Source organism: Nymphalis io, chromosome 7 (assembly GCF_905147045.1).
Source record: "Nymphalis io chromosome 7, ilAglIoxx1.1, whole genome shotgun sequence".
NCBI lineage: Eukaryota > Metazoa > Arthropoda > Insecta > Lepidoptera > Nymphalidae > Nymphalis > Nymphalis io.
The window spans coordinates 7,033,571-7,044,543 of record NC_065894.1 but is presented as its reverse complement, the minus strand read 5'-3'; positions in this window follow the sequence as shown (position 1 = coordinate 7,044,543).

The following is a 10,973-nucleotide window of genomic DNA, read 5'->3' as shown; positions in this document are numbered from 1 at the left end:
CCACACACAACTTTGGCTTATGCGTATATTTTATGTAAAAATTTAACAATGTTTACAACCTTATGTTTGGGACAATATTATGTTTGGGACTTGGGAAAGAAAACAATGTCACACAATCTCACGCTTGACGCGAAAGCTTTAAAATAGGTCTGATTAAAAATAAGAAAGGATTTAATTTGTAGAATGTATCAAAACTGTTCTCGATTTTACTACTACAATATGTGTGTACAAAAATTCAATCAGCTCTATTTGGGTGGAACTGACAAATAAAATTTAAGACTCATCAAGGTGGTATGGCTCTATAAAAGGCCGTTGTTGGGTAGGAACCAACTCAATTTATCAGGGGGCACGGCATTGCTCTCGCCACATATTTTACAGCCAAACAGCAATACTTTCTGTTTTACTGTATTGTGGTATTCCAGTTTGTAGTTTGAGTAAGCAAGTGTTATCACACGTACAACGGATGTAACATCGTATCTCGTAAGGTTGGTGGCGTATTGGCGATATAGAGTTGGGTTGGGACTACTTATCATAAGGTGGCCCATTTGGCCGTCTGCCAATCTAAATTACATAGAATCATATCAAGTTGACATTCTTTATGGCTTGTTTTGTTAGATCTTCTACACTGCGAATCTGTATTAAAAACCCATATTTACTACCATCAGTAACTATGGGTTTTAATATAATTGTCATCATGAAAAAGGCATTTGATATAACCTAACCTTATCTAACCCAAACTCAGCAGGTACTATACTTATTGGGTTGGGGTTTGGCAGTAAAATAAACGAACCTGAATTCCACGAGCTATAGGGTCCGTTCACACAGACCGGCTCGGAGAGCATCGGCCTGCTTTTTTCTTTTCACACAGACCGGGTCGTATACGCTTGGAATTGGCCGGAGCGGAGCCGCCAACTAGAAAAAAGAAAAGAAGCCGGAGAAAGAGCACGCAAGCGGAGCCGGTCGGCTCCTTTTATTACTTCACACGAAGCGCGTTCAGGCATTTTTAATGACAAAAAAGGTGCAAATGCAAAAATAAACTTTACTACAATCACTCAAAACACTGTTTCCAACGTGATAAAAATCTGCTCTCCTCTCCGAGCCGGTCTGTGTGAACGGACCCTTACTCAATATATGACAAGCCTTCACAGACACAATAGACGTATAGACAGTTCAGGGTGTAATGAGGCGCACATATTGTATATGTTGACAAAACCCCTAAACAAAAAATAAATAAAACGTTTTTAAAAATATGACGCAATATAAATAAGAATATTCTTTAAATTAGCGATAACTTTACGTAAAGAATATTATGTAATTATTAAATAATAAGGTAAGAAATTCATAAAATACTCAACAAAGAAGAATTAGAGCTTATTCAACCAGGTTTCTCCAATGCAAGTTGAACACTGACACTTGAAGGTTAAAGCAATGCGTCACGTTTTTAAACAATACATGAAAGTTTTCCTTCACCGTCAAACACGAGATGAATTATCAAGCCAAATTAACTCGCAGTCTTCGGTTAAGATTTATATGTTCTAACCACTGGGACATCTTAGCTTAAAATTTTATATTTACATGTAATTTTCCACAAGACTTAGGGCCTATTACATGTCAGGATTATTGTATTGAGTGTGTCTTTGTTACCGTAATTGAGCGATGTTGTCAATAATGAGCTTCAGTTATTGAATTACCTACTCACCGCCTGAAGCGCATACATCGACAATATAATGAGATATATTTTAGACTTTGTTATTTAATAATATTTATTATTATGTAAATTGAACGAAAACAAAACTTAGACCGAACTATATTCATTAAAATTCATTACCATTCTATTCTTATTCATTAGTAATCATTTATATAATTTCTTAATAAATTATGTTTTTGTTATTTGTAAATTAATTTTAAAACATTTTCGACTAGATATACAAAGCAAATCACATTGATCACATTGTTCAATGTGAGTAAAGTAAGTGTGCATGAAAATTAAAGTATTTTTTTTACAATTTATGTTTAAAAATTACAGATTAACGAATAAGCGACCTTTGTTTCTAATCTGGTAATGATCCCATTACACCGAATGACAATAGCTACGAATACAAACGGGAAATGAAACCGCATTGATTTTCTTTTGTCTTGTTATTTCAAATATTATATTAAAATAAATAAATAAATAAAATAAAACTGTAAATAAAATACAGGGTTATCATTTTAAAACACATCCTATACTACTCACTATTAATGGAAATATTTTACTAGAATAATCACGTTTATTTTTAACAGAAATTCTCGGTATATTGCGACTGGCACGTTTTTGATGAGCTGCAGTTGTTACCACAATTACCCGGTCAAGGAGTGCCTGAGCACGTCCGGGAATAAATCGCGCTGATTGCACAAAGATCCTCCGATCCCTCTCATTTCGTTATCGTTGCAATTGTGTCCTTTGAGCGCTTCTTAATAACAGAGAAAACGAATTTAGATGGGTAGTCGATAGTCACGCAAAAAGATCCACCAACCAACGCGATTCTTAATTATCGAATATATATTTTATTATAAAACTTGTAATTCTAAAAAAAAATATTTAAAAATGTTTTATGAACATCATAAATAAATTGTACATAAAATAAAATAGAAAACAGTGTGAATTTACTTATTTTTTAAATTATGCAAATTTACGTTTACCCAAGTCTATTTGTGTGTGGCATGCCGCTTTGGAAATGTCACTAATATCCTAGCGTCTGCTTACACGCACGTCCTGTCATCTGCCGGTTTTGTACCAAAATGACAAATTAGAGTTCGAGAGAAAAAGGAAAACATATTTAATTTTTTAGTGTCTTAATATTATTTAATATTTTAAATAAACAAACAAAATTTGCCTATTATTTCAATCTGATTCGATAACAGAAGTATTTCAGGAAATAGTAACTTTCTCTTAAATAATTTGATTTATAATTTTAGCTTCTCGGAATCTAGGCAACCTACAGAGATCGTCGTGATTCAGAATGACAGTTGAATAATTAATTTAACCTACAATCGTGACGGAATGAAGTGAAGTAGTTAAAAACATCGTTAAGCACATTGTCGGAGGCGTTTAAGTCAGCTGAAGTGAAAGTTTTCACGTTACGAATACTTGAAAAGTCCATTACACGCTTGACGGCGTCGACGTCGACCTTACGACAACGCTGAGTTGTTTGTAATTACACAGACATAGCCCAGATTTCATTTTAAACTTCGTGACAGCCGCAACCGCTGACAGATCTCTCCAAGATCCTCAACCCCAGAAAAAGTATTGTCCAAGCTCACTGATTGTCAAATCTTAGAGTTTCGACTAAAAACCATTTGAACATGAAACTGACTCAGTAAATTTCATGAATCAGCTTCAACGATTTTTATTTCAAAACATCAGTATCAAACTTATTGAACCTCTAGTTTTAAAATCTGATTTTTATATCATCTATACCTAACAAAAATAAAAACCAACTTTTTCAATACAGACAGTGTCCTATTCATCCGAAGGCTTTCATCGCCATCGACAAAGCGCAGCATTGTTCGATATTATAGAATATTTCACTGTCAACAGGCAAATGGTAAAGTAAACTGAACGCGGCTGGCGGCATAGTAAGTGAATTCCCATGGCTGTGCCATAGTTGTGTAGTGAATTAATAAGTTAGCAGTTCATGCATATTAAGATAGAGCGACAACCGCGACTCTCCATATTCATACAAGGTGACGTTCCAAAACCCCACCTAACTACTTTACAGAGCTTGTAATTATATACAATGAAAATACATATTTCGACGACATACGAATTTGCATTGGAGTCACACAAAATTAAAATCAAATCTCTAAAACTAAAAGAAAATATTGACTGTTATATAATATTACGCCCTTATAAACGTTGTTCGGTTAAGCAATAAATTCTCTCTTTCTGCCATCTCTAATTTGACATTCGAAAGTAAAAGACAATGGATTGTTTAACTAAATAGCTCCTAAGCCACATTTTTATAGGTAAAGCCATTAATGATTCATATTGTTATAAAAAAGACAACATAAGTAAGACTCCTTTCACAAATAATAGTTTCATGTTTCGCTGCACTACAATTATAAGAGCTTATTCCGAACCTGATCCCGTACAAAAATTAGTCCCAATTAAAATTTTCCGCTATAAAGTGCATTAACGAATGGTTGCGATAAAACTAGGTATAACTGCTAAGCTTGGTCTATACTAGACTCGCTGAACCTCCAAACTTGCATGCACCTAATTTTAGCTGAAACTGCGCGGTATTTATATTGAAGTTGTTAAAAAGCCTGAAAAAATCGGTGTAATTAAAAAGAACGATGGCACTATAGTGTAGTGAGGTATGACGTGGTTTATTTAAGCATTTAAGAAACCTTTAACTTCGCAATTTATTTCATTATTTAACTTCCTTATCTTAGTCCAATAACTAGATTATAAAGCTGAAGAGAGGTCCTGGGTCCAAACCCCGGGTTGAGTAAATAACAAGGGGTTTCTCTTAGCATCCACTTATTTTTAGACGATTAAAGCCATAGCAGTTCACCTGTGTTTGCTCACACCCCTATACACTGTATCTCCTAAACAGTTTGCTAGTCTCAATTAAGAATGACCGCCGTGGCCGAAAACGATCAGGATTACATCACCATTATCGTCATCATCATAATCACCTATTAATTATTATTTTTTCCACTTGATTATGTTATATACCTAGATGATATACAGACGCCCTGAAAATGTATATAATTTTATTTTCATTTTTAAACGATGAAGCGATTATATATTCCACTTAATTATATTATATACCTAGATGATATACAGATACGCAATCCAACAATTCTTAAAGGTCCCTATAAATTAGAATATCCCAAATCCCCAAGTTAACTTTTTAAACAGCCCTTGTCAATACTGTGATTGATGGAGCGGCGATCTAATTGGACAAGGACGTCTGTATAAAAAAACTCCTTCGGGAATGGAAATGAACGACCTATCCGGATCCATTTGTTTTATTTTTAAAAAGTTTTAAATTTTCGAGTGAAAGTATATTCATACAGTAAATTTGAGAATTTTATATTAAATTAGAAATTAAATACTACTCACATTGATATCGGACTTGATAGTGAAAATGCTGGGCGACCGAGCTTCACTCAACGCCAATAAAGTTTTCATCAGAAAAATGTGTTTTTTGTAGATAAACTTAAAAAACAATACCTTATCTAACTACAAAATTTGAGCCATATCGTTAGTCGTTTCCGAAATACATAAAATATTCATATCAACAAGAATTGCTCATTAAATATAATAAAAAAAAAACTAAAAAATAATATAATTTGTACTGGTTTTATTTATGTAATATAAAGTCAGCTCGTAAGTGAATTATGCTCCAGTTGGTGCACCGACCAGCGGACTAAGTAATCGCTTCGAAACGTCCAAATTGTAGACGTTGATTTAAGGGTTATGGAACACAGCTTTTGATATTTATATTTTATTAAATATACATACATGTTCTGTTTATTGCTTATTCTTTATTCCAACTCAGATATATATAAATCATGATCATCACCACCAATGATTCTTCTCAGATGTAAATTAATAAATTAGCAATTATACAATTTCTGTTTTGCACCTATCGCCATATATTCCCATTCAGAACATTCAGACATTAAACAGCATTTTGCTTTATTCAAAATGTTGGAAAAAAAAAAACAAATTATGCAATATATATATACATATATGAATTTCGTTTCATTACTACGGTATACATTTATAACACGTGAATAATATATATAATGTAATAGATTATTTAATATTTACTGCAAGTCCCTAGTTACTTCGGAACATTGTCGTCTAATTTATTTTAATTATTTATCGCTTAATAATTTCCGACCATCCAATTACCTAAGTGTAAGCGATTGATGTATTCCTATCTACACTAATATAATATACTTCTTATGTAGTTAGGATTATATAGTCAGATTAATTTCGTGAATCCAATAGAGTTGTCTCCAAACACGCTTTGTACTTTGTGGTCGGTTCACAAACAAGCCCATCCCATTATTGCATGGCTATGTATATAGAAATTTCAAGATTAATACGTATACTGGGTCATAAGAATTTGGTATTATTAATATGAAATCTTAGGATTAGGGTAGTACATTTTAAAATTATAATAATATGTTTTATCTGTATAGTAACGTTATTTGAGATGTTCATTAGAGAAACTACTGCTCGCTTATTAAGCTTAAGACAGAGCTTAAGCTTAATAATACCAGTAAGTTAAATTATAAAAACAATAGTCTCTGTCGTCTATTTTATTTTATCGTAAGTATAAAATAATCAGTAATAATTGGCAGTTGGTTCTAGAATTATACTCTTGTTTTACACATATTAATTGGTTCTTAATTTGTATTAGATTAGATAAAGATAAAGACAAATGTCGATTTAAATATATATCGTTCAAAGTTAAGCGATCTATATATAAAATTTAATAAATAAGACGTATATATTTTCTAAAATAAAGTTCAGAATTACGTAATCAGACAATTCTACTCTATTATAAATAATTAATACTTTGTTTTACTGAGTACCCTTTTGAAGAATGAGTAAGCTGGTGTAATTGCATCCACAAGAGAGCATATTTTCAACACGGGATGTTTGGCAGCGTATTAACGGTATACAGATTGGTGTACACTTCTTACAGTGTACACCAATCTGTATCCTGCGCGTCCCTGTAAATAATCACCCTATTCACCATCATGTGACATATTTACTCGTCTGCTTTTCTAAAAATAAAATAATAAAAAAAATATATTTTTTGTAACCTAAAGTAGCGTCAATAGTCTTAAATCCAACATTATTTGTATGAAATACTCATTTAGTAATTAATGTGACCTAATTTGTAATTTTTATTTGGCCTTGTCCTCTATAGAGCTGGAACTGTAATTACTCCATATAAATGCTGTTGACCTAATAAGTGTAACTAAGTTTAATTCTATGTAGGTTTGATTATAATGACAATGTAATGAATAGATCACATAAACAATATAAATATTTATTTATTTATTTTTATAGGTACACAAACAGAATAAAATCAGGACATACATTAATATTACGAACTTTTATAATTTTAAGCTATATTAATTACTAAACACGTGTACGCGGCAGGCTCATTAAAATAATATTAATACAGTCAGTTGTTATTTATATAATATCATCAATCAATAAAATTAATAAATTACTAAATTTCGGTAATTAATAAATTAAAATAATATATCAATATTAATTAGAGTACAATAATTAAAGATGACAATAATTTTCTGTAACATTATAAATTATGTAATTAACCTTAAATATTTATTAAATTAGGGTTAAAACAATAAAATTATCACAAGGCATGATTTGCTGATCCAGTCTTCGTTCTAGGACTGATACGCTCCAATGGCTGTTGGTCCCTCGAACTACGTGCTTGACCAACCCACTGCCATTTCAGTCTGCTAGTTTTACAAACTATGTCGATAATCCCAGTTCTTCTTCGGGTAATTTTTTCTGATAAACAATAAATTATCATTATTTATTTAATAACGGTAAAATTATCTTTAAGTACCGTTACAAATTGATAATTATGGCTTGAGATTTGCTAGGGTTGACATTAAGACCTGAAGATTTACTCTGCTCAAGAATGATCCGCTGAAGGAGATGAATATATTAATTTCAATTTAAATGTACCAACCTTTTTTTTTAACGCTGGAAAAACGCATTACGCGTTTCCCCCACGGGAACAGTGGGGGCGGGGTATGTGGGGCTCGCCGGTGTCCAAGGAGCCGAGTGCACGCCGAACATCGGAATACCCACTAAAATTATATATATATAACTGTGTACACTATGTGTGTGTTGATGTTTTGTTTTTGTTAATTTTAGTGATTTTATAGTTATTATTGGTGGAAACTTAGCTGATTTATGTATTATTTTATATTCATATGCAATAAGTGTCATCACAATGTATGTTTCCTTTAAAAAAAATAATTGTTAATTAACACTTAACCTACCAGAATGGTTTGACTAGCCTTGGCGAAGTTTGTGATTTTATTTAGTATTTGACAACAGAACCTTAATAACATTCAAATCGACCACTGGGCGATCACTAGTCAGAATAGTTAGTCATTCAAAATAATATTTGTGATTTTCTTTGTTCCTTAGTGCGAACTAAAGCACGGCAAAAACTTACATATCCTGCTAAGCTATCTACAAAGATAAAACTTTTTAATAGGTTTTTTATAGTTATACCTTTTTACCAGTCCTCTCAACTTACCCATAAACGAAGCCTGTCAGTGTTCGCCATTGAAATCGGTCTCCTTTAATTTTAAATCCAATAAATTTCGTAATCCGCCAACGGAATTTATATCGGCTATTTAATGTCAATAAAAGAGAGAACGCCACTGCTTTTTGCTCAAACCGCCAAATGTCCTCCAAGCTCATTTTACATACAAAGGTAATGTGTCAATGATCGTATTATGAGAAGATGAATACATAAAAAAAAACTAACCAAGTGCGACCGAGCGGATGAGACGCTTAGTGGGAGTTCCGTAGTAAGATTTAAAATGTAGTTATTTAAAAACAAAATATATTTATACAAAATAAGTAATGATCAGCGAATTAAACTAATTATTTAAACTAATTTCCAATTTTTATCTTATTAGGAAAATTGATATTATATATTACTTATTAAAGTGAAATATTTTATTTAAGAATATAATTTACAGACATATAATCTGATAATGACTTCATTCATCATAATCTAAGCAACCAACCAATTTTTTTTTATGTTTATAGTCTAGTCTTAAATAAATAGAAAAAAAATTAAAAATGGTTACTGTACAAATCATATCATAACACATCCGTATTTTTTACTTTTCTTATTACCTGAAATCAAAATACATTTTTATTTTTAACATATGATTAAATTTAATTATATCTTTCATTGACAATTAAATATGATTGAAGCTATCAAACACTGTACCTGTTACTGCAAAACTAAGATGAGTCGCTTCGGTATAAAAATAATACTATACAATTAAAACTAGTATCAAAAATTGGTTTATCAATTTTCAACAACATGCAAACGAATTTTATTTACAATACCATTAATATATTATAACTTTATGTATAATATTGTTGTTGAGAGTTGTCAGAGATTTTTAAATTTCTACCTGAATGTTTTTGAACCGGCATTATTTCTCCGTCTCTCACTCCCCATTGAATTCATTGAGTATCCATTCAATTTGGTTGCGTATGACAGTATACTTGTTCGAATCTAATCGGGTGATTCGAGCCATGTCGACTCGCAAATTACTGTGATTGTTTACGACAATGTACCTACCTAACTCAATTTGCCTACTATTGTGAATACACCCCGTTAAGTCCACTTATATTGTGATGTCCTAATAAAGACGTTTGAAATACATTCGTGTTATCTAATTAATATCACGTGCAAATTATGATGATGATAAAATAAACTTTATTTTTGGCTGTCATAAAAACCTTAGAATACGATTGTAATAAAACTTTCATATTATGATTATTTAGAGTTTTAGAATGGACGTAGTTGTGGTTTAAATACGACTCACGAAATACCACTCATCACGAGATCTCCTAAAATATCGACCCGATTGACTTAAAATTTGTCACATTTCTCCTTCCTCAAAGTAGAAGTGCTCAATAAGGGTGAGGCCAAACGAGCGTAATTTTTTAAGCTTTTGCATAGAAAGACATGTTTTTCACTCTGCGTTTACGGTAAAATCGCGACGCGATATCACGCATAAGTCTATCTTATCTATGATGTTTTTATTCCTTTATTTAATGTTCTTTAAGATGGTTAAAAACACGAGAATTAACAAACATAATTTTAGTGTAAATTTAAGTAAGAAGAATAACAGGCGCCAAGCTACGTGTGAACTGCTTCCTTGATGAGTCAAATCAATATGTGTCATGTGATGGGAACATAATCAATGGGATCTCAACGTCGGCGAGTAGTTGCTACTAAGGCTAGGGAAACAATTTGCAGACGTGGGTTTTTGGTAGGAGAATCTTTACCGATGATTCCTAGTTCAAACCCGGGTAAGCCCAACTGAATTTGGTGAAGAACCACCAACCCGCTTTGTAACAGCGCGGTGGAGTAAGCTTAGAGCTTCTACTCAAAAAGGAGAAGAGACCTTTGCCTAGCGGTAGGATATTTACAGACTGTTACATTTTTATCTCGTATGGTGGTTCCTTTAGTTTTTGAGCATCGAATAAAATGTAGGAGTGGATAGAGTTTCTCTTCAATGTGAATGAAATACCGGTAGATAAATAACGGAAATCCTTATTCTTCACACACAACTTGCATTGATTGCTCTTGGAGATGATTATATTTTTATGTATAATAACGCTCTCGCCCACACTTGGCGTTTCGGCAGCGCATATGGAAAATATTGGGTTTCGTCGCTTGGCCAAGCAAAAATCGAATAGAGCGCACCTGGCATATTCTGAAGCAACAACGGAAAACCCAATTGATTTCTAATATTATTTGCCGTCGAAATAATATTACAAATAAATGTAAATTCAAATTTATTTATTCAATATAGAAGCATTGCACTTATTCATAGTCAAAATAAAATTAGTACCGGCTTGGAAGTAATATTTGGTAAATTCTGTTATACTTATATATTTTAGTCCTGATTTATCTAAATATACTGCAACTTGAGAATGAATCTCAAAAATAATTATGCTCTAAAATATTTTAGCCGGTACCTAATTGAGGCTGTAGGAGAAAGGCACTTTCAAACTTTTCTTTTGTAAAATGTTAAAAAGTACGTCTTCAAAAGTCTAAGCCTCGAATCCAGAAGTGAACTCTGCACATGAACTGAATATCGACGTAGGAAAACGATATGAAATGCTCAGACTTAAGGATAATCATCTTTTTTGA